Raw genomic sequence first — 25,198 nt, forward strand, 5'->3', positions numbered from 1 at the left:
TTAAACCATTCTCACAATGGTCTTGTTTCCTCATAAGGGAATAAATGTATGAAATCTAACTTGGTCAATTACTGCTCAATCAGTCCACTCTTGGTCATCAGTAAAGTATTTGAAGGTGTCATCAATAATACTATCAAGCAGCACCTACTCAGCAATAAGCCACTCAGTGACACCTAGTTTGGGTTCCAATGGGGCCACCCAGCTCCTGACCACATTATAGCCTTGGTTCAAACATGGACTGAATTTCAGAGCTGGGGTGAGAATGACAGCTCTTGACAACAAGGTCACATTTGGTCAAGCATGGCATGAAGGAGCCATAGCAAAACTGGAGAAATTGATAATCGGGGGGGGGAGGTCCTCCCTCAGAATGACACCGGTTCAAGGGTAACTAGGGATGGACAAAATGCTGGCGTTGCCAGCAATGCCCACATCCTGTGAGTGAATAAAATAAAATCTTACTACACAGTTGTTAAAATGGTAAGTTAATGTGAACAAAGTTAAAATACTTCTGAAAGTAATCTGTATATGTTCAGGTTCTTCCCCAGTTTAGTTCAATGTATCTAGTATTTTCTAGTTTTATTTATACTTCTGCTGAATTTACTGATCTCATCTTGGGTAGGCAGGGAAGAATTGTCCTGAGCTTGTGTGTCTATGTTGCAGTGTATGTTGTGCTAACTTGAGTAATCAGATGTGAGATCAACCAGTACTTTTCTAATGGCATTATTAACAGTTCGGGTTTTGCCCTTCTCAAGGACAATTAAGGTTGAATAATAACTACTGACCTAGCCAGTATTACGTGATTTTTTTTTTAAACAGTTGCAAATAGAGTTCTCTAAACTATAAGTTCAAAACTCTGACTGATTGTCCTGGTCCATGAATGTGCAGAGATCAATCCTTAAACTATTATCTACAGTATAGCTAAATAATCTATTGGCTTATTGCATTGTGTTCTTGTGGTCTGCCTGTAAACAGGCTTGTGTACTGTTTTTGAGCCTCTGTTGTTTCCATTTCTTCTCCATGGTTTCAGACACTGCCATTTCACATGGTCTCCAATGTTTCTTAACCCGTCGACTTCCATCCTGTCCACAAATAGCCTTGAACAGCTAGTTTAATAGTCTTCTATCCTAACTCCCCTTTAACATATAATTATCCTAGCAAAAGTCCAAAACTCCTTCTGTGTGCATGTGCACACAACTGGCGCTGTAAGTAGTTAGTTTAGGCATCATGATCAAGATTGGATATATGTTGCTTCCTTATTACTTAAAGAAGTACTGAATGTGTTTGTGGTACTAAGAGTGTAAGCTGCTGAGTTGTTCAACCCGCTTTGTCTCTTTAAATCATTTTCCTTCTCTGTATGGGAATAACATATGATTTCTGTTCCCTTTTCTGATAGCAGCAACTCCATGGAATGTAAGTTGTTAATTATCTGTTATGTAGAACTTTGTTACGATCTCTTTAGAGAACAATAGCTTTTAAAAAGAGACGAATTTCCCAATAGGCGATATAAAGAACCAAAGATGGGGATTTCATGTACGAACTAATATCAACACAGATCAAACATTATTTAACAACCAACTAATACACTAAATGAATGCACTGCGAAACGTGCCCGAAATATTCTATTACTGTGTCACATATCTGGCAGACAAATAGCCTTCATAGTCACTACTTCCTGTCCAGCAGAGATTCTTCTCCCTGCCACGCCAGGTTGAAACTTTTAATATTCCTTTAATCGTCAAGGATATGATTACCATCAGCAAGACACACCTCATTGACAGCATTTCTTAAATCCTTGAGCTCTTTCTGTTCTGTTTCCTTTTTCTTCAATTGAGGCCAAACTCTGGTAAGCATTTTGCTTGGTCATAAATAAAAGACCAATTACTCTACTTCCAGCATTATTATTTCTCCATCGGCAACTTTGGGAAAAAAAATGAACGATGTTAAAATTGTCACCCCATCTCAGAGAGTTTTAGTTAGAGTTTTTTGTCTCTGTGACAACCAAATCACATGGACATTTTTCCAAACTACACTGTTAATGCAGACATTTCAATATTTCAGCATTCATGACAACATAGAAACAAAAATAAACATTCAGTACCTTGGGTTATATCATTGCCAATTTGTACCTAAACTTCAGTTATCTGCTTTGTTTAATTGACCATGATTATTCATATCTAATAAAAACAATCAATTTCAGTCTTGAAAATTTCAATTAACCTGGCATTCATTGACTTTTGAGAACTGTGTTTCTGATCTCGACTACCCTTTTATGATAAAATGTTTATTGATTTCATTCCTAATTGGACCAACACTAATTTTAAAGTTTTGCTGCCATTGTGGATTTTCCAAACTAGGGGAAAAGAATCCCTCTATTGAATCCATTTTTTAAAATCATTTTTAAATATGTGCATTAGAGCATCTCAGCCTGAAAAGCTGCAAATGTGCAGTTGGTCCTTGTAATTTAACACTGCATTGCTGGTACCATATTACTGATGCTCTGCTGTGCTCACTCCTATCTAGGCTGCTATATCTTTGCTGAGATTCAGTGCCCAAAGCTGAATGCAGTCCTCCAGAGAGGATTGTGTAAGGATCTGTACAGCTAAAGCATCACTTGCTCACTCAGAAGTCAAATATTCTATTAGTCTTTTTGATTGCCTGTTGCATTGGTGGGCCAGTTTCTACTGTGTGGATAGACAGCCTTTTTGTCCCAAAATGACTCATGGCCTCTCACCATTTTAAAAAGAAATTTGATTTCTCTATTTTGGATTCAAAGGAAATTATCTCCACTGTTGCCCTGCAATGAGCAGCATCTGTGTCATCTCATGCACTCACTTAAACTTTCTGTTATTTACTGTGCCCCCCACTTCAGTATTATCCGCAAACATGGATATACAACACTCTCATAAAGTGGAGTGCTGGAAAAGCACAGCTGGTCAGGCAGCATGTGAGGAGCAGAAGAGTCGATGTTTCGAGCGTAAGCTCTTCATCAGGAATGTGATGAGCCCTTGCTTTAAAAAGGCATTCCTGATGAAGAGCTTATACTCAAAACATTGACTCTCCTGCTCCTTGGATGCTGCCTGACCAGCTGTGCTTTACCAATACCACATTTTTTGACTCTGATCTCCCGCATCTGCAGTCCTCACTTTCTCCTATACAAATCTCTGCTCCATCATCCAAGGAATTACATTGCATTTGTGCATTTCAGTTGAATGTTTAGATTTGCTTGTAAAATGTTGGTTAAACTGCATGCTTATGTTTTGGTTCCTTTCGAGCTTATTGCACTTGATTGTTTGGCACTTGTATCTTGGAGCACTCCCACTTCCCCTGTGGGTTCAACAGCCTTGATGCTTAAGCTTTTAGCAACATCTAGGGTAATAATTAGGACAGTGTATCTATTAATTTTTTTAATCCCCTGAAATTACACTATAATCTGCTGAAATTGTACCAAGGCATCAGTGGCTCTCTTTTCACCTGTCATCCTTCAGTCTATAAATTAGTAGACCTTTTGGAATTTGTTTTATTCTAAGAATGGACAAATGAATAAACTAAAATACGTCAATTTATTTTTAAAATGCCTTTCCAATTTCTTAAGATTAAAATATTACAATCTAACGTTAGAATAATTTTACATGTATACATTTTCAAAGAAAGTTTCTAAACTTTGCAGGAACTGCAACAGTTTTGAATTCTTTTCTGGAGAATTCCAAACTCTTTCTGTCTCTCAATTTCATGCAGCGCAACTCCCTAAAACAAAAGCAGCCAGCAATATTCCCTGCAATTTTGAATGGCTATTCACATTTAAAAATAATTGGCTGGTGCACATATAACAAAACATATCATAGTTTCCAATTGTTTGGAAGTCGCTGACTCCTCTCTGTGATACATTAATAACTAAAATTATATTGAGCTTAGTATGGTGGATTTTAATTGTCAACAAATTGATTTCTCAACCGAGAGGTGCCCAAATGTCACCATTTCACTGTGACCTGGAATAAGTGAGGATGGTACAGTGAGGTTAGCAGCAGGTTAAGATTGCTGTATCCTTTCCAATCTACTGGTTTCCACAATAAATTGGCTAGGCAGTTTCAGGAAGGTCTCATAAGGAATGGAACTAGGGCTCAGTTGCGTGAGGCATGTGGAGTAGTGAAGGGAGAATGCCAGGGAATTCTTTCCTCGGATGCTGCCTGACCGGCTTTGCTTTTCCAGCACCACACTCTTCAAATTCTTTCCTTGGACCAGGAGAAGTTTTGGATATGATTGAAAAGCTGCAGATCAGCTGCAGTCTGGATTGAAAGCCCTTGCTTCCTGTGCAGTTGCCAGTTAGATAGGCAATCTGCTGGTTTCTAGGATACAATTCACCTACTTCAAACAGGTACCTCATCTATCTGGAAACTGCAGGTTGACATAAAAAATGATCAATACTTAAATGATGAGTAAACCTACTGGTTTTAAACTGCCCTACCTGCCTGGTTCTGACCTGATGGCTAGGCCTAAAAGAAACTCCATTATCCTCTGCATGAAGAAAAACATAAACTATTTCAGCTTTTCTTTTGGATGAGCAGAAGTTTTCTTCTTGAGAAAGCAGAAGCCAATATTTCCCCCCCCAATTCAACCTCTGTTCCTTTCCTACAGCCTTCATTCCTCTTCTCTTTAAAACCAAGCCAGACTATTCACAAACCAGCTGTCATGTTTTACCATGAGCTGGGGTTCCAAAAACAGTCCAAGTCCGAGTTCACCTCTTGCTTAGTGCGTCTGCTGGTAAAACCCACATTCGTGATTTTATTATGTTCAGATCTGACTGGTCCAATATACTTAGAGTCATAGAGATGTACAGTACGGAAACAGATTCTTCGGTCCGACTCGTCCATGTCAACCAGATATCCCAATCCAATCTAGTCCCACCTGCCAGCAACTGCCTCATATCCCTCAAACACCTCCTATTCATATACCCATTCAGATGCCTTTTAAATGTTGTAATTGTACTAGCCTCCACCACTTCCTCTGGCAGCTCATTCCATGCATGTACCACCCTCTGCATGAAAAAGTTGCTCCTTGCGCCTCTTTCATATCTTTCCCCTCTCACCCTAAACCTATGCCGTCCAGTTCTGGACTCCCCCATCCCAGGGAAAAGACTTTGTCTACTTATCCTACCCATGCCCCTTATGATTTTGTAAATCTCTATAAGGTCACCCCTCAGCCTCTGATGCTCCAGGGAAAACAGCCCTAGCCTATTCAACCTCTCCCTATAGCTCAAATCCTCCAACCCTGGCAACATCATTGTTCATTCTTTCTGAACCCTTTTAAGTTTCACAACGTCTTTCCGAGAGGAAGCAGACCAGAATTGCACGCAATATTCCAACAGTGGCCTAACCAATGTCCTGTACAGCCACAACATGACTTCCCAGCTCCTGTACTCAATACTCTTGACTAATCAAGGAAAGCATACCAAATGCCGCCTTCACTATCCTCTCCCTGGGCTTTCAGATTCTGCTCTGTGTAAATCTGAACTAATCCAAAACTTCCTATGTATTTCCTCATAACAGGTCTGTTCACCTTTCACTCCTGTGTTAACTGACTTTCATTGGCTCCCGGTCATATAACATCTTGATTTTAAAACTTCACAATCTTATTTCTCTCATGGCATTGTTCTAGCCTTGAACTTCCTCCAGATCCACAGTTGTCAGAGATATCTGAGTTTATTTAATCCTGGCCTCTTGAGTATCCCTAATTATAATTGGTCCATGATTTGTGGGCATATCTTCAGGTGCCTAAACCCCAAGCTCTGGAAAGCCATTCTTAAAGTTCCCAGACTTTGTACTGCTGTAACCAAATCAGGAGGGCTGAATGGACACCTCACTGCGTTCCGCTCCTCAGTTAGTTAAGAGTTCAAATTTTAAAGGGTGTGATATCGCTCAGTGTAAGAAAAGTAGGCAGCCTAGTTCCTTAAATTAACAAGAGTTGATTTTCTTCAGAAGACTCATTCAAACAATGTTGCAGAACTTATTAGGAAAAGGTTTCAGGTATGCAGGTATAAGCAACCACCCACTAATGTAAAATGCACAGTCACATGTCCACTGGCACAAAAAAGAAAGAGTTAATCTCTGCAGTGATCAGATTTTAAAACTTGGCCAAGTAACACATAAAGTCAGAAAAAATAATCAATTGCTCTTGTCTAGAGGCTTGTCTACCAGCTTTACCATAGCTGCTGGAGTTTTGTTTTTATTTGAGCAGTCACGCTCATCTTGGCTAGGGTAACTTTCTAGAGGGCAGTAGAAGCAACTCCCTGGTTGCAGTCATGAAAATGTCTAGTGCATCTTCAAACCAACATCTCTGCTTTGATGAGAGTTGATGTGAAGAAAGAGAGGGAGGGATAAAACTTTCAAATTAGTCCTGCGGCAATCTTTCTCTCTGATTTGCTAGTTGAAAATCCAACCTTTTTACACTCTGAGATCTGAGTCACCTGATGTTTCTGAGAGGTTGCTGCCTGACCCACAGTGCTTTTCCAGCACCACACTCTTGAGTCTAATCTCCAGCATCTGCAGTTCTCACTTTCGCCTAGTTGATTTTAAACTTAATGCGAATTCTGTACCAAGGATACCTACCTTGAAGAAATTCTTCTCCTCTCTCTACAAAGATCTCAGTGAGTCTCTCTCTGTCACTGCAGCGCCCAGGTCAGCTCACCAATTTCTCATTCCCCATCACAAAGCAGCTGTGATGGTACCTCTCCAGGGCCTTAAGGTGGTGTCTGCACATAATCCAAACTTTGGAGCTATTCAGAAAGGTCAGAACGATGACTGCGTTATGCACAAGGAACTTGATAGTAGCATGGATGTCATGGTCATCGAAGACTGTCATCCTTAGGTGTGACTTGAAGGTGCCGGTATTGGACTGAGGTGGGCAAGGTTAAAAGTCACAGAACACGAGATTATAGTCCAACAGGTTTATTTGGAAGCACTAGCTTTCGGAGTGCTGCTCCTTCATCAGGTGGTTGTGGTGGTTAAGATCATGCTTACAGAATTTATAGCCAAAGGAGTCCAATGTCATCTCCATGATCTTAACCTTCACAACCACCTGATGGAGGAGTGGCGCTCCAAAAGCTTGTGCTTCCAAATAAACTTGTTGGACTATAACCGAGTGTTTTGTGATTTTTAACTTTGTCCTTCGGTATCTAAAGGCAGCAGTCGCAGATTGAATGCAATATTGACTGTCCACATTGATGTCAGCATTAGATGAGAGCTGAGGAAATGTTCCACATTTGGAAGGATTTATCCATTGGTTGTAATGGAAGGATGGACCAGAACTTGTTGGTAAAAGACTGAGTCCTTGAGGTTGAGATTAAGACCAATTTTATGGTATGCTTCCGCAAAGATATTTTCAGGATCCTCTCCGACAGTGTCCACACCAATGGGAAACTTCTTGACAAGAAGAGTAAAGCTGGCAATGAAGATGGAAAAAAAGGATGGGGGCAATGACACATCCCTGTTTGATCTCAAAATTCTGTCATAGTACCATCATTGTGGACTGTCTCTGACATCTTGTCATGGGGGAAACATCGGCTGTTGATGAATTACACTGGGTACCTGGCCTTTGACTGGATCTTCAATAGCGTTATCCAATTGACTGAATCAGAAACCTTGGTCAGGTTGATGAAGGTAATGTATGGTGGTTGGCATTGTTCCTATCATTTCTCTTAGCGTTGCTGAGCCCTGAAGATTACAATTATAGTTCCAATTTATTTGGAAGCCACTCCTGCTTTCCAGAATGATTTTTTCGGAGACTGATATTTTTTGGCGATAGAGAACAGGGAGATTTCTCATTAGCTCCCGCAGTTTGTCTCCTTTCTTGAAGATGGTGGCAGTGGCAGTATCCCTGAGTTCAGGGACTTGCTCTTTGTTCCAGATTTTCGAGAACAGTTAATTGAGATGATGGGTAAACTCTGTTCCTCCAAGTTTGAAAGTCTCTGCTAGAATCCTGTCTACACCTGTGAATTTTCCATTCTTCATGTGTTATATTGTGGCTTTAACTTCTGCCACACTAGGTGGGAGTCCAAGATCATCTTTCATGGAGGATTTCCTCAAGTATGTCCATGTCGGTTTCGGAGTTCTTCAAAACATTCTGTCCATCAGAAGCCGATGTTTTCTCCATCTGTCAAAAGGATTCCATCCTCATTCTGTATTGGCTTAAAGCCAAGACTGTTAGGTTCATTTATTGCCTCGTTGTAGTTAAGAAACCCTGGGTATTGCTCTTGTCAGTAAAGAGTTGCAGCTCCTTAGCATTTGCAACCCATCATTGGTTTTTGGTTCTGTTTGTTATTCTTTGTAACTCCGCCTTTCCTCTTTGCCTTGCTGCTGATGTTGTTTTACCAGCTTTCCTCATCTTATCTCGAATAATGTGGAAGTACTCGGCAAACTGGTTTAGTGTTTCCTAGTCTTGGAACCAGTGGTTTCTTCACAGCATGAGGGGATGGTTGTCTTCAGTTCTTTCCTCCACTCCATTCAAATTAATTCTTTGGAGATTTTGGTGAAGCCATGTTGGAAGTTTGCTAGTCCACTCAACTATAAGCTTTCTTTGAACTGTATCTTCAGCTGCCTTAGTAATCATTTGAAGGACATTGAGGAGTGGATGAGCTGGCAGTCTGTCCAACAGTCATCTGCACTACTCATTCATTTGTGTATGAGAACATCTTTTTGGTCTTGGGATTGAATAATAATGTAGTCGATCATATGCTGATACTTTGATTGTGGATGCCTCAAAGAAGCCTTGAATTTGTCTTTTTGGCAGACCAGTGTGTTCGTGATAACTAGCTGGTGTTCTGCACATTTGGTGAGCAGGAGAATTCCTTTTGGAGTTGCAATTCACGACTCCTTCCTTTCTGATGCCCAACTCTGGGAAGGAACTGTCATTTCCAAACGTGACAATTTTATCTTCCTTGGGGATGGTGGTGAGTATGGTGGAGTAGAAGCCTCCTTTGGACTCATCCATGGCATCAAGGGTTGGAGCATAAACACTTAGGACTGCTGCCTACTGGTTCTTGGGAAGTTGTAGGTGGAGAGTTATGAGATGATTGTTGATCCAATTCCAATTGGAAAGGAAACCTCGACGATTGGGGTATCTCTCTACTGCTGCAGCCTTCACCCACCATCACAGCCATTGATATCACATATTTGGTTTGCCATTGAGGACTTGTATTGGACTGTGCTTTGTCTGGTTCCTTCCCTTTGACCTTGCTGTCATGGGTGGCCCCATCAGGAGCTAAGAACTCGAACAGTGACGCTCTCAGGATCATCAGAACATTGAAACTCCATGGCAGCAAGATGGCAATCCACGGGAGGATATTTTAATTTACACCTTCATAACACTAAATTTAAGATGCTCTTAACTCTGGCCATCTACCATAGTTTCACCAGATGAGACGTGTTTTCTGCTTTGCTTTGTCAGATTCCTGTTACATGCCTTGGGACATTGTATTACATTAAAGGAACTATAGATTTGTGCTGTTTTGTCAATTGTGGCGCAGATCCCAACTGGTTGATTATAGTCATTCTCTCCTCACAATGTGCAGGAATACAACTTTATGTATAAAGTTCCATGAAACTTCCAAGTTTAATTATATAAGGTACAAGTTCTAATCCATTTGTGGTTTGGATTTATTAACACTACTTTAAAGAGTTTTCAAATGAAATTTTGAAAGTAATCAACAATAAAAGGAGTAAAACTGAATAATTCTGTTTGCATGGTAATGATGTGAATACGTTTTTGTATTTTTTTTTAAAAAGGAAATGCCTATTGATAAAAGGGTATGATGCAGGAACCAGTTAACCTGATGATTTTAATTAGTGAATATTTCCAGATGACATAAGTAAATCAATTTTGTTCACTTCTCTCACTATATTTTCAATCACTCCAAAATTCGGACAAAAGTCATTTACAGAGGAACCTCGATTATCCGGCATTTGATTAACTGAATTTCGGATTATCCGAACAAGATCTCAAGGTCCTCATGCTTGGCTAATTACGTTATCCTGCATTCAATTAACTGAATGAAATCCTTCCCACCTGTGTCCTGTGTGCCTCTGTATTTCTGTAAGAGGCATGCCTTTTAATATATAGAATGCAATTTCCAGTTCTACAACTATTGTACTCCATAAGCTTTCCCCTTTTTGGTCTGATCAAACATTATTTGCCAACATTTGAACCAACTCTTCAGTCCCTTCTGTTATTAAGGACTAACCTATTTTGAGATAATTTACGAAGTTTGCTTCAGTAACATGCTTTATATTGTGATTGTTTAGTGCATTTAAAGGTGTGAATCAATCCAACTTTATTGCTGTTAAGTAATTGGCTTTGTTAACATTAAAGCAAAGTAGGCTGACAAATCCTTACAACCTTTATGAGAGTAGTCAAACTCGGATTTCATAATAAGCAGAAAGTAATAGTGGAAGGATCCTTGTCAGATTGGAGCTGTCTGACAAGTGGCGTCCTTCGCGGGTTGATGCTGGGCCTATTGTTGTTTGTTATCTATATCAATGATGTGGATGAGAATGCAGAAGGCACGATTAGTAAGTTTGCAGATGACACTAAAGTAGGCAGCATCGTGGACAGTGAGGAAGGTTATCAGAAATTGCAATAGTCAAATCAAGATAAGAGATTTATGGTGAATGGTGGGGCCTTAAGGAGCCTAGTGGAACAGAGAGACCTTACGGTTCAGATGTATGGTTCCCTGAAAGTGGAGTCATTGGTAGACGGGCAGTAAAGAAGGCTTATGGCATACTGGCCTTCAACAGTCAGGGCATTGAGTATAAAAGTTGGGAAGTTATGTTGCAGTTGTATAGGATATTGGAGAGACCACATGGCGTTTTGTGTTCAGTTTTGGTCACTTGTTATAGGAAGGATGTTATTAAACTGGAAGGAGTGGAGAAGAAATTTACAAAGATGTTGCCAACACTCAAGGGTCTGAGTTATAGGGAGAGGTTGAACAAGATAGGAGTTTTTTCTTTAGAGCGTAGGAGACTTGAGGGGCGACTGTATACAGGTGTATACCAGCTGGTGGCACCAAATAAGGGCATGCCCCAATTTCAGCCCTAATATTCAAATAGTCTTCAATATCCAAATGTGTTCTTATGGGTTGTGATGTTACACTTCTTGAGCTAGTTGGTTTTATTCCCGTAATGCTGGTTTGCAAACTTCGAGTACTTCCCTATTCTCTCTCCGTCTTTCTGGTTTCAAACAGGTTGATGGTACTACATCTGTTTTGAGACAACTCATGGACTTCCGAGACCACACAGCTGTCTTTAACCTTTAGACAGTCTGCTGAATAAGACACTTTCAATGTGACCAACCTTCCTAGCCTGCTTTGTTGAGTATTTTGTTCAATGGTTTCTTTTATCAAATTTCTGTTTTGATCCAACCTCAGCAAATCTTCAGCCAATTCTTTTTAATTTATTTAAAATTGTCTTTTTTTTTCTGTTGAAAAATACCCAATCCTTTACTTAACTTTCCTCTGTTTATTATACTTGAAATGAAAATTCTACACTGCTTCATTATTTTGTTCTAAAATCCAAATCTTTCTTTTCTACCTATTGCTATTTGTTTTGCCAAAGAATAGAATTTGCGGCAGTTTTGCTTTGGCCTCCGCAATCTTGTAAATTTCAACTTCATAGTATTAAAATGTATTTCCTAAACCCAGAAACCAAACCCTTCCCATAAGACAGGTGACAATGTGGTTCTTTATTTTAATTAAATGTGGCGTGTTCAGAATGGGTTTCTGCACATCCAGCATTAAATATGATTCCCACTTTGGCTCGTCTGTTCCCATTTATTTTATAATTAGATATTTTCGATTATATGATGCAGTGAAGCTTGGAAGTATTAAAAAACTAAATTTAAATTCTTGAATTTAATTTTAATAGAAATGTTATTCATTTTGAAGGCAGCAAGGCTATGTTGTGAAACTTGAAAGGGTTCAGAAAAGATTTACTAGGATGTTGCCAGAATTGGAGGATCTGAGCTATAGGAAGAGGCTGAACAGGCCGGGGCTGTTTTCCCTGAAGCGTCGGAGGCTGAGGGATGACCTTATAGAGGTTTGCAAAATTATGAGGGGCATGGGTAAGGTAAATAGGCAAAGTCTTTTCCCTGGGGTCGGGAGTCCAGAACTAGAGGGCATAGGTTTAGGGCGAGAGGGGAAAGATATAAAAGAGACCTAAAGGGCAACCTTTTCACGCAGAGGCTGCTATGTGTATGGAATGAGCTGCCAGAGGAAGTGGTAGAGGCTGGTACAATTGCAACATTTAAGAGGCATTTGGATGGGTATATGGATAGGAAGGGTTTGGAGGGATATGGGCCAGGTACTGGCAGGTGGGACTAGATTGGGTTAGGATTTCTGGTTGGCATGGACGGGTTGGACCAAAGGGCCTGTTTTCATGCTGTACATCTTTATGAATCTCTAACTGAGCTAAATATTTGTGGGAGGCAAAGTGGATGCTAAATTATATTTTGCTGTTTTCAATTTTGGCTCAATCTTTGCAAAGATTTTGTTTCTTGCTGCTGCCGGTTAGATTAATTGTGTTTCCTTCAAATGCTTTTCTTTAATAGTACCCAAATAAGCACTGAGTGAGTTGCAAGCGCATCAGAGGGCAATGACCTGATACTGCTAGAGGTTATAAGGGGGTTTTGGTTGAATTATTTGTTTATATGTAGGGGACAATCATAAGGAATCTTTGTTATTGTGGCTGAGCGTCAGTGTAGCATTGAGAAATTACTTATTTCTGAGTACCACTGCACTGTCACATGGATTGCTCTTTCTAAAGCCTGGCTTCTAATCTGTGGTTCATTCTGTAACAGTATGGTAAGCAGATGCATTTAGCCACACAACTACCAGTGTTCAGAGCAATTTTTATTCGTGGTTATAGGCCTTTTAACATCTGATTTGAATACTTTATTATTTTAATTGCTAAAGAGAAAGAGGTTGTTGTAGCCCATGAGGCTCGAGTTCACATCCCGCCCACTCCAGAAGAGTGTAATAACATCTCTGAACTGGTTAATTAGAAAATATCTAAGTATTTGAGATGAGCTGGATCAGTAATATTGAACTCTGCACCCCAGCAAGCCATGGAGGCAGGGCCGTTGAACATTTTCAAGTCAGAGGTTGGTGGATTCTTGACCATTATTGGATTTGCATTTATTGGGAGAAAGCAGAAAAGTGATGTTGAGGCCACAATCAGATCAGCCATGATCATATTCAACAGCGGGGAAATTTCAATGGACCATGATGACACTTTCACTCAAAGTTTTGAACTCAGGTGACGAATGTTAGTATTTTGAGTAACTCATGGCTTAGGGTAAGATTTGGCCACAGTGCAGTGGGGCTGGTAAATTTAGATGGCAAGTAATGAATTTCAGCCAACAAACCACAGCTAAGCTCTCCTTAGCCATTCTCTTTGAGTATTTTTCTTTTGCACATTGAAGTTCACTGTGTGTTCACAGAAATACACATGACTGTTGATACAGACCACTGCACAGCACTGCAGCATGAATGGGATCAGCACCTCTCTTGGATTTTGGCAGTATGATGTGATGCTGTAATTAAATTCCTTCCATCAAATATTAAGCAATCCTTGGGATAACATTATAAAAGCAAAAAACAATCTGGATTCAGGGTCCATGCTCTCAGGATAATCCAAAACACTTTTTTAAAAAGTCTTTTGAAAGGTGTTGTTACATGCCTGTTTTGCAGATTAAGAAATAACAAGAACAAGGTTCCACCACGAACAATGAGGTAATGACCAGATAATCTATTCTATTGACATTGATTAAATGAAGGGATAACTATTGGATAGGTCGTTAAATTCAGTGGAATCTGAGGCTAATTTGATTTCTCATCCAAAAGACTGGACTAAAAATTCAGTCTTGCTGGTTTCTGGGTTCAGGGGTCATGATGCTGTCTCCTCCTCAGCAAGAGTGTGATGTGTAGTTGGCTGACCACATGTTTAGCCAAGGAATCGTATGTGAGAGTGACGAGCACGTATTACAGCTAACCTGCACAATATAAAAGTAGTTTGCACCCCTTAAAGAGCAGGAGCTTTCAGGCTACAGAAGTTGCTGGAATTATCTCCAAAAGTAATTGATTGTTGGGCTGGATAGGTTTTTTGACACGACTCTGGAAACCTTAATTTAAGAGGTGAAAAGGAGGGGAAAAAGGTCATGTTTCTGCAGGGATCCAGGTAACCCTTGAAACACAGACTGAAGGGAAAGGGAGCAAGTTGCTGTGGAGTTCAAGGAGTGTTGATCCTGCATTGCAGCAAAGGTTTAATGGCATCTCAGGAATCATTTAAGATTAGTTAGTGCAGTGTCAATTGCCATTTCCTACTTATTACATCACAATCTTCTCACATTGTATAATGTGTCAATTATGGATCACTGACAACTAGCAATCGGGATTTGTGCCAAATATTCATATGTTCCACTTTTTCCTCGTGTGCCTACTAGTGATGCAAACTCATACCCACTTCTCTCAGATTTCACACTAGTCCAGTTAAAACACACACTCCACCCAGACACATGCATGCACCCAGCTATGCATCTTCTGAGTCCCTTTGAGGAGACAAAGCTGCACATTACTGGGTGAGTAGTGACTGAAATGATTGAAAGCAACGGTGTTGAAATTATCCAGAGCGAAGATGTGTTCCTGCCTTATGCATGTTCTCAAATCTTACTTTGCCCTTCTGCAGCAATCTGTCTCAAAATGCAAGCTACAGATTCATCGCAACCCTCCACTTTTGCTTTAATGCTTTCAGGCACTCAAGAGCTTCTCTTGACCAGCTAGTGCCTCTTCTTCAATAAGAGTCAAATGAAGAAATACTGTCATTTGCAGTGACCAACCCGTGTGCCAGCACTGGGTATGCTTTAGAGGATGGCACAGTGGCAGAATCAGTACACGGTGAATCACTGGGTCATTGCAGCTAGGTCGAGGGAAAGGTAATGCAAGTGTCAACTTTCCCTCTTAAGGGTGAGATTCTGCTGTAGGACATTCGGATGAGGTGGCATTCAAGAGAATGCTGATGTTCATGCGTACAAAGATGTTTGGTATGTTTGCAGGCAAGGTAGCACCTTAAAGGACTGTTGGATCAAAGTCTTAGAGTTCCCTCCCTAACAGCAGTGTGGTGTGCTTATACCTAATGGGCTCCAGTATTTCAAAATAATAGTTCATCAGTATCTTCTTGGTGCAGTGGGAATGGGCATCCCTTGTCACTGATGAACACATTGCATTGGAGAGAGGGTAATTATAAAATCTCTGCAAAGATTATTATAAAATGAATGAAAAATGCTTTGTTCAAGTAAGAGTTATATTCAAGAATAATAACTATTTGCATCTTGTCAAAATGTTTTTTTTATAGCGGAAGTCACTTTGCTGAGGTAGCTTCCTGGTTCAATTATGGCTGTCTGAATTCACTTTTCTGAAGATTAGTAGTTTCAATTATGAATTTTCCGTTAAGGATGTGTCCACTTGTGGTGATGAGCCCTAAGTAAGTTTTCAATACTGATTAAAGGAATTTCAGAGTAAAAAGAGACAGAACAAAGATTGTTGTTGCCGGCAAGTTATCTGTCCGACTGTTCAACTTCAACAAGTTTATTACATCCACAAACTGAGTCATGTAAGCTCTCTCTGAAAGTGTTATAGACTCAGTGACTCTTTGCAGTGCAACAGTTTTCACAGCTGCAGTTACTATTCCTTCAGGCGATATTATCTTAAGTCTGAGCAAAAAACCAAAGGACTGTAGATACTCAAACCATGAAACAAAACAAATTGCTAGAACAACTTGACAAGTTTGGCAGCATCTGTGGATAGAGAAACATAGTTAATGTTTCGGGTCCAGAGACCTTCTTCAGAACTTTGCAATCAAGCCTACCAACTAGGTGGTACTATTGTTGTCTGGCCCCTACATTGTGGAGGCTGACAGCCAACACTCAAATGCCACCACCTATATCCCCTAGACCATGACTCCATCGTGGAATACCAGGCCACAATGTTCACTGGTCTCATTTCATCTGATGATCGTCCCCCAACTGCCTCCAAGCTCATAGTCCGCCAACTCTGCAAAGCTTGCTTCTGCTTCCTTCCCAAAATTCACATTCGGGGTTGCCCTAGTAGACCCGTTGTGTCTGCCTCCTCCTACTTTACGTAATTCATCTCTTAATACCTTGACTGATCTTTTTTCTCCCCTTGTCCAGTTTCTTTCCACTCACATCATGATTCATCTGATGCTTTATATCAGTTTCAGAATTTCCAATTCACAGGCTCCAGCAGCATCCACTTTACCACAGACATGCAATCACTTATATCCCCCCATCAGGATGGTCTCATGACTCTCCACTTCTTCCCAGAAAAAAGGCCTAAACTTTCCCCACCACTACCACTGTCCTACAACTGGCCGAGCTCATCCTCACTTTGAACAATTTCTCCTTAACTCCTCCCACTTTCTTCAGGTCAGAGGGGTGGGCCTGAGTACCCGCATAGGCCCCAGTTATGCCTGTCTCATTCTGGGTACAGGGAACATTCCTTATTTCAGTCTTATTCAATCCCCCATCCATAACTCTTTTTCTGGTACATCAATGACATCAATGGTGCTGCTTTCCTCTTTCATTTGAAATTGGAAAAATTAATTAATTTCACTTCCAATTTTCACTCACCTCCACCTGGTCAATCTCCAACTCATCCCTTCCCTTCTTTGACATGAACCTCACAGCTACTTCAACTGTACATCCTCACACAGTGCTTCCTGTTTCTGCCAGTTTCTCCATCTCCATCTGTTCTGATGATATCAACTTCGACAAGAGGGCTTCCAAAATGTTTGCTGGGCCCTCTCACCCTAAACCTATGACCTATAGTTCTGGACTCCCCGACCCCAGGGAAAAGACTTTGCCTATTTGCCCTATCCATGCCCCTCATAATTTTACAAACCTCTATAAGGTCACCCCTCAGCCTCCGACGCTCCAGGGAAAACAGTCCCAGCCTGTTCAGCCTCTCCCTATAGCTCAAATCTTTCAACCCTGGCAACATCCTTGTAAATCCTTTCTGAACTCTTTCAAGTTTCACAACATCTTTCCGATAGGAAAGAGACCAGAATTGCACGCAATATATTCCAACAGCGGCCTAACCAATGTCTTGTACAGCCACAACATGATCTCCCAACTCCTGCACTCAATACTCTGACCAAGAAAGGAAAGCATACCAATCGCCGCCTTCACTATCCTATCTACCTGCAATTCCACTTTCAAGGAGCTATGAACCTGTCCTCCCAAGGTCTCTTTGTTCAGCAACACTCCCTAGGACATTACCACTAAGTGTATATGTCCTGTTACGATTTCCCAAAATGCAGCACCTCAGATTTATCTGAAATAGACTCCACCTGCCACTTCTCAGCCCATTGGCCCATCTGGTCAAGATCCTGTTGTAACCTGAGGTAACCCTCTTCGCTGTCTACTGCACCTCCAATCTTGGTGTCATCTGCAAACTTACTAACTGTACCTCTTATGCTTGCATCCAAATGATTTATGTAAATGACAAAAAGTAGAGGACCCAGCACCGATCCTTGTGGCACTTCACTGGTCACAGACCTCCAGTCTGAAAAACTACCCTCCACCACCACCCTCTGTCTTCTACCTTTGAGCCAGTTCTGTATCCAAATGGCTAGTTCTCCCTTTATTCCATGAGATCTAACCTTGCTAATCAGTCTCCTATGGGGAACCTTGTCGAATGCCTTACTGAAGTCCATATATAGGACATCTACCACTCTGCCCTCATTAATCCTCTTTGTTACTTCTTCAAAAAACTCAATCAAGTTTGTGAGATATGATTTCCCACACACAAAGCCATGTTGACTATCCCTAATCAGTCCTTGCTTTCCAAATACATGTACATCCTGTCCCTGAGGATTCCCTCCAACAACTTGCCCACCACTGACATCAGGCTCACTGGTCTATAGTTCCCTGGCTTGTTCTTACCACCCTTCTTAAACAGTAACACCAAGTTTGCCAACCTCCAGTCTTCCGGCACCTCACCTGTGACTATCGATGATACAAGTATCTTAGCAATCACTCCCCTAGCTTCCCACAGAGTTCTGAGGTACACTTGATCAGGTCCAGTGGATTTATCCACCTTTAGCCGTTTTAAGACATCCAGCACTTTTTCCTCTGTAATCTGGACATTTTGCAAGATGTCACCATCTATTTCCCGACAGTCTATATCTTCCATATCCTTTTCCACAGTAAATACTGATGCAAATACTTATTTAGTATCTCCCCCATTTTCTGCGGCTCCACACAAAGGCCGCCTTGCTGATCTTTAAGGTACCCTATTCTCTCCCTAGTTACCCTTTTGTCCTTAACGTATTTGTAAAAACCGTTTGGATTCTCCTGATTTCTATTTGCCAAAGCTATCTCATGTCCCTTTATGCCCTCTTGCCGGCCTTTAGTTGGGACTGTTCTCTCCGCGACGCCTTGGTCCACTCCTCCTCCGCTCCAAACATCTCCCCATGCAATTACAGGTGTAATCCTGCCATTTACTTCCTTCCTCCCTCACTATCCAAGGCCTCAGGTGCACCTTCTGGACCCGAAACATTAACTGTTTCTCTCTTCACAGATGTTGCCAGGCCTGCAGAGTTGTTCCAGCAATTTCTGTTTTTGTTATCATAAGCTTGATCTTGTTATCTTGGTGATGATTTTGAATGTAGTTACTATCCCATGTATCCTTCATCAAGTGCTATACTCTGATCAGGTGTAAATTGTCAAGTTTACACAGAGAGAATCTGCAATTTTAATTTCAAAAAGACCTTGATCCATTTATGAGCAGTTATAAATGTATTTATGGGTGATAAGTCTGAAGATTAGTAACAGTTTATGAGCATTTTCCTTGTGTTTCTCCTGTGCTCTTGGATTTGATGCCCTCAAACATCTGGCTGTGTAATGTCAGGCACACTGGGCACCAATTTAATTTCCACAAGCAGATGGGCTTTGAATGAATTAAAATCTTGCTGACTGCTTCACCTGAAAAAAATGTTTTTTTCCAACCATAGTGGTCTTTTTCATCTTGTTCTGTGATTTTTTTAAAAACAAAAACACATTCAAAATACCAAAGCGATAGAGAAATCTTATAAGAAAAGGGAAACTAGCTTTGTTTTGCACAGCTGAACCATGCTGGTAGTTATCAGCTCTGGGAATATTGCAAGTCTTTCTGACGTTGCTGAGGGATGGAGTGGCTGGGGTGCTGCTTTTTCGAGAAAACAAATTTGAGCTATAAAATGCATCCTTTCCACAAAATAAAATAAAGCTAGCCTTGCTTACATTACTCTTGGGAAGCTCTAGTGTAGCAGTGTAAATCAGGATAATTCAGATTGTCACTTAGTCACTGAACAACTGAACGGAATTAATGGTACAGCCGCAAGACAGTTTATCATTTTATTTTTAACTAGTCTGCCGGAGAACTTGGCTTCTATCATTTTCATTTGATTCGATTACTTTTGCTGCTTTCGAGCCACCAAGAATTGCACACCATGAGATTGGATCATTTGCCAGAGCCTGATTGCAGGCTAGAATTTGATTTTTTTTTGCAGTGCGTTCAGTTTTCACACTGTGCTCACCTGTATTTCTGTAGAGATGAACATGCAGCAATTTTCTACGATTGATTGTATTGCAGCAGCCAAATGTATATGAGTACAATTCCACAGTTGTTCAGCACAGGCTTAACTGCCAAACTACACAGTAAATATTCACACCCCTTTACAGAGTTGCACAAAAATCAGTGTACCATTATTGATAACCTGGTTATCAAAGAAATTGCTATTGTTATGCTCCTTTTCTCCTTCTCTGATGTTCCTGCTGCTTCTATGCAGCTTTTGGTGAAGGAAGCAAATTAAGATGGTTTGAACAAACTAATTTAAAGTTTGAACAATTGATGTACTTGGTAAACTCCAGTTTGACAGTCAATTACTTTTTGGTCCCCTGACATTCCTAGATTGTCGGGTGAAGATAAAAGCTATAATACTGATTTCTCTACAATGTACTTGATCTTAATTAGCATTTTAAGCAGGCAGATTTTGACTGCATGGCTTATCATGCCATGTGTCTTAAGTTTGTATCTGATACTGATATTTTTGAAGATATAACAAGCAAAGTGGATAATGAGGATCCTTTGGATGTAATATATCAGGACTTCCGGAAGGCATTTGATAAGGTGCTGCACGAAAGGTTAATTCACAAGGTTGGATCATATGGGGTTAGAGTCACTTACTAGTTTGAATAGGTGACTGGCTGATGGTCAGAGACAGAGAACCGGGTTAAATGTTTTTTTTTCTGGATGGCAAGAAATAATTAGTGGGGTATCACAGGGTTTGGTCCTTGGGCTCCAGCTATTTACAATCTACATTGATAACATGGATACACCCAGGGATAGAAAGCTCTGGCCAAATTTGCAAATAGGCAGAATGGTAAATTGCAATGAGGAAATAAGGACCTTACAAATGGGTATAGATAGGAGAGTGGGTCAAAATATGGCAAATAGAGTTTAACGTGGTTAAGTGTGAGGTTGTGCATTTTGGCCGGACAAATGGGAAGGTGACCTGTTATCTGAATGGGAAGTGACTTTGGGGTGCTACAGTACATAGGGATCTGGGTGTCCTCGTTCATGAGTCACAGAAAACTAGCATGCAGGTACAGCAGATATTAAAGAAAGCAAATGGAATATTGGCATTTATAGATAAAGGAATAAAATATAAAGGTAAGGCAGTATTGTTGCAAGTAGAGAAGGCTTTAGTGAAACCACACCTGGGAAGTTGTGTGCAGTTTTGGTCCCCTTATTCGAGGAAAGCTGTAGTACCATTGGAGGCAATTCAGAGGAAGTTCACTAGATTGATCCCAGAGATGAGGGGTTTATCATATAAAGAGAGATTGAACGGTTTAGGTCTGTACTACCTGGAAATTAGAAGAATGAGGGGAGATCAAATTGAGGTATTCTACATGATAAAAGGTCTGGATAAAATAGACTTGGAGCGGGTACTTCCTTTTGTGGGGCATTCTAGGATGAGGGGGTCATAGTCTTAGGATAAGGGGTAGCAAATTTAAAACAGAGTTGAGGAGAAACTACTTCTCCCAAAGAATTGTAAATCTGTAGAATTTGCTACCACAAAGTGTAGTGGATGTTGGGACAGTGAGTAAATTTAGGGAGGAGTTCGACAGCTTTTTAATTAGTAATGGGTTGAATGGTTTTGGGGATAATGCTGGAAAATGGGGGTGACTAACATATCAGTCATTACCGAATGGCAGAGCAGACTCGATGGGCTGAATGGTCTAATTCTGCTCCTATATCTTATGAACCTTATCTTATGACTCCTGGGAGTTCAATCACAGAAGTTCGAGAATCACTTTGTGGAATTATTGCAGTCACCCTTTTGCTGACAAGTTAAACCAAAGCCTGATCTGTTGTCTCATGTATTAGTAGAAGTCCATGATAACTCTGAAGACCAGAGAGCTCCCCGATCTCCTGACCAATGTTTATCCCTCAAACCAGTATTGCTAAAAAAAAGTAATTATCTTTGAAAGCATTTGTGCAGTTTGGCAGCAATGTTTCCCTACTTTATCAAATTTGATTATATCTCAAAAGTGTATTTTAGGGGAGGTGATAATGATATCCTGAGGTTGTGAAAAATGCTGCAGAATTGCAAGTTCTTTGTTAATTACTATGCAGTTATTGCATTGTTGATATTTAAATGGGATTTCCTGTATTGTAACACTATCGTTGATAGTAGCCTAATTAGACCGTCGGTCTAGAAGTTGGATGTGATTGTTATGGACCCTGTCAAAATATATTCAGAAGACAGTCTAGACCCTCCCTTTTTATTATTTTAAAGGTAAGTGTAAGGTATGGCATTCCATGTGTAATTCAGTTGGTCCAACTACTTGTCGTTAAGTACTATTTTTACACTACTGTTAAAATGCAGACAAAATAAAAATGAAGGAATTGGCTTAATTGTAATTCTAATCAAAATATTCAACAAAATAACAGATGTATTTGCTATTACTAATTTATTGTTCTGATATAGTAACATTGCTTAATGGCTATGGCAAAAGGCAAAATTCAGTAAAATAGATGGTCTCACAGGCAATTACCCAGTCCAGGAGGAAAACCATCAAGAGAAAGCTCAGAGTGAGGGAGAGAAAGAAAGAGCGAAAGAGAAAAAAAGACAGTTAATCTCTTCTGTCTTAAAACTTCTCTCCAAAAAAAAGACAAAATATGCCTCTTAAATCGTTGTTTTAGTGATTTATCCGGTATCTTAGGGCATTTGACATTGTTAAACTTGCCAGATAAATTCAAGTTACTCTTATGTTATTTCTTATGTTTGAACATTTAATGTTGGTTCAGATATGACGATTCACAACTTTTGCAAGGTCCATGAGAGCTTTGGGCATGAGTGCGCAATACCCCCAGGCAAATGGCTCTGCCTTCAGGAGAGAAAATTGGAAAGAATTGCATTGAACTGAAATTATGTTAACAGTAGCCTGACTTGAGTTTCTTTCGCAGTGGATGGTTTAAAGAAGGCTAAGTTAGAAGCAATATTTACCATTTAGAAGGTTAAGGGCTTATTTGATTAACATTTTTTGATACCCTACCGATTTGTAACTATTTCCGTAAGTTGAGAAATCTAGAACAAGCAACGACAGGAAATAATTAGAGTCTGACTTTGCAGGAGTGAACTTGGGAAACGTTTATACTCGCAATGTATTGTAGAAGTTTGAAACTCTCTTCAACCAATGTCGGTTGATGTTAGATTATTGTTAAATGTTTGACTAATTGTTCATTTTACATTTAAGGTTCATACTTTCTTGCGAACCATAGGTGTTCAAAGTTTGTGAGAAGATTTGTAGCTTCGGTGCTCGTTGTTGTGGTTCTGTTCGCCGAGCTGGGAGTTTTTCTTGCAAACGTTTCGTCCCCTTTCTAGGTGACATCTTCAGTGCTTGGGAGCCTCCTGTGAAGCGCTTCTGTGCTGATTCCTTCAGCATTTATACTGGCTTGAATCTGCCGCTTCCGGTTGTCAGTAGCTGTTCGCTGCAGTGGCCGGTATATAGGGTCTAGGTCGATGTGTCTGTTAATCGAATTCGTGGATGAGTGCCATGCTTCTAGGAATTCCCTGGCTGTTGTCTGTTTGGCCTGTCCTATAATAGTGGTGTTGTCCCAATCGAATTCATGTTGTTTGTCATCTGAGTGTACGGCTACTAGGAATAGCTGGTCGTGTCGTTTCGTGGCCAGTTGGTGTTCATGGATGCGGATTGTTAGCTGTCTTCCTGTTTGTCCTATGTTGTCCTGATGAAGGGCTCTGGCCCGAAACGTCGAATTTCCTGTTCCTTGGATGCTGCCTAATCTGCTGTGCTTTAACCAGCAACACATTTTCAGCTCTGATCTCCAGCATCTGCAGACCTCACTTTTTACTCAAACAGAGAACAGCCAGGGAATTCCTAGAAGCATGGCACTCATCCACGAATTCGATTAACAGACACATCGACCCTATATACCGGCCACTGCAGCGAACAGCTACTGACAACCGGAAGCGACAGATTCAAACCAGTATAAATGCCGGAGGAATCAGCACCGAAGCGCTTCACAGGAGGCTCCCAAGCACTGAAGATGTCACCTAGAAAGGGGACGAAACGTTTGCAAGAAAAACTCCCAGCTCGGCGTACAGAACCACAACAACCATAGGTGTTGAGGGATATGGAGTAATAATAAATGTATCTAATTAAACTACAGACTACCCATGATCTTGGATAGTGGGACCAGTTCAAATAGCAATGACCCTCTGCTTTTCCCAGAATTATTGTAAATCGCTGATAAACATGCTGCAAAAAAAACGCCTTTTTTTTTGCTTTCAGTTGAACACTAACTAGAGCTTGTACATGGCTACTGATTTTTTGACTCAAAATACAACAGTGAAGAATTCTGCACATTCAGTGCCAATTCAGTTATCTTGTGTACAAATGCATTGAATTGGAATGATCTAGATCAAAATGACCAGAGTAGATATTTGAGCAGGAAAATGGAGAGTTGACATCTGTGTTTCCAAGCCAATTTTAATTTTTTTCGCCAGAATAGGTGGCTCAATGGTGCCACACAGCACCAGTGACCCAGGTTCGATTCCAGCCTTGGGTGACTGTGTGGAGTTTGCATTATCTCTCTGGACGCTCTGGTTTTGTCCCACAGTCTAATTATGTGCAGGTTAGGTGAATTGGCTGTGCTAAATTGCCCACATAGTGTTCAGGAATGTGGAGGTTAGGCAGGAGTAAATATAGAGTAGAGGGAAATGGGTCTGGGTAGGTTACTCTTCGGAAGGTAGGTGTGAACTTGTTGGGCCGTAGGTCCTCTTTCCACACTGCAGGGATTTGAATTCTAAAACCTGAAGTGAAATGAAGGCCCTGCTTTAATCAGTTCACTTTTTTTTTCTTGCAGCGGGTTCCTGATTGAATAGAAAAAGTAGCAGTTGGACACAGTTAATACAGAGGGACAGTTAATTGGACTGCTTTCCTTACAGATATAGCAGCACAAGCAACTGATCTCCTTTCAAAAGCCATTATGTGAAATGACTTGTATCTAGATTTAATTGTTAAAGAACAATTCACTTCAGACGTGTGATCTCACATCTTTATCGGTTTGGGGAGGCTAAGCAGTTCAGATTTTTTGAAAAGATTTTTTTATTTGTGCTTTATTATTTAATGTGCACAATTACTATAATTATTGTAAGTAGTTAGAGGGACTTGTCTGTTGAATGCCAAGCATTTAGTGCCGAGGACAATGGCAATGACAAGTTGCTGATTTTAAGTCAACCTTTCAAGATTGGTTTTTAAATATATAGTTGAACTTTCTTCATTTGATGCAAGATGTCGTTTTTTGAAAGAAAATTGATTTCAGTAAGGCTTTCTGACAGTTTGCTTCATAGTTTTGCCTCCTTATTTGTTAAATTGTACGATAAATGAGATTACTTCAATGTATTGATTGCTCATTTTCCTTTACTTTGATAACAGCAAGATTTTAGGGATGGCTATAATAGAAGCAATTCAATCCTCATTCTCCATCACAAAAAGCCTGAAAGTGAAGTAATTTTAGAAATTGTAGATACTTATCCGCTTTGGAAATGAAAGGTTGCTGGCTTTCCAATTT

General features: G+C 40.3%; 1 protein-coding gene across 2 annotated transcripts in view; it reads left to right on the top strand.

The window, feature by feature from the left end:
- bard1 (BRCA1 associated RING domain 1) overlaps positions 1–25,198 on the top strand; it is a 176,705-nt gene that overhangs the window by 11,306 nt on the left and 140,201 nt on the right. The gene's annotated exons all lie outside the window — the stretch shown is intronic.

This window comes from Hemiscyllium ocellatum, chromosome 7, assembly GCF_020745735.1.
Source record: "Hemiscyllium ocellatum isolate sHemOce1 chromosome 7, sHemOce1.pat.X.cur, whole genome shotgun sequence".
Lineage (NCBI taxonomy): Eukaryota > Metazoa > Chordata > Chondrichthyes > Orectolobiformes > Hemiscylliidae > Hemiscyllium > Hemiscyllium ocellatum.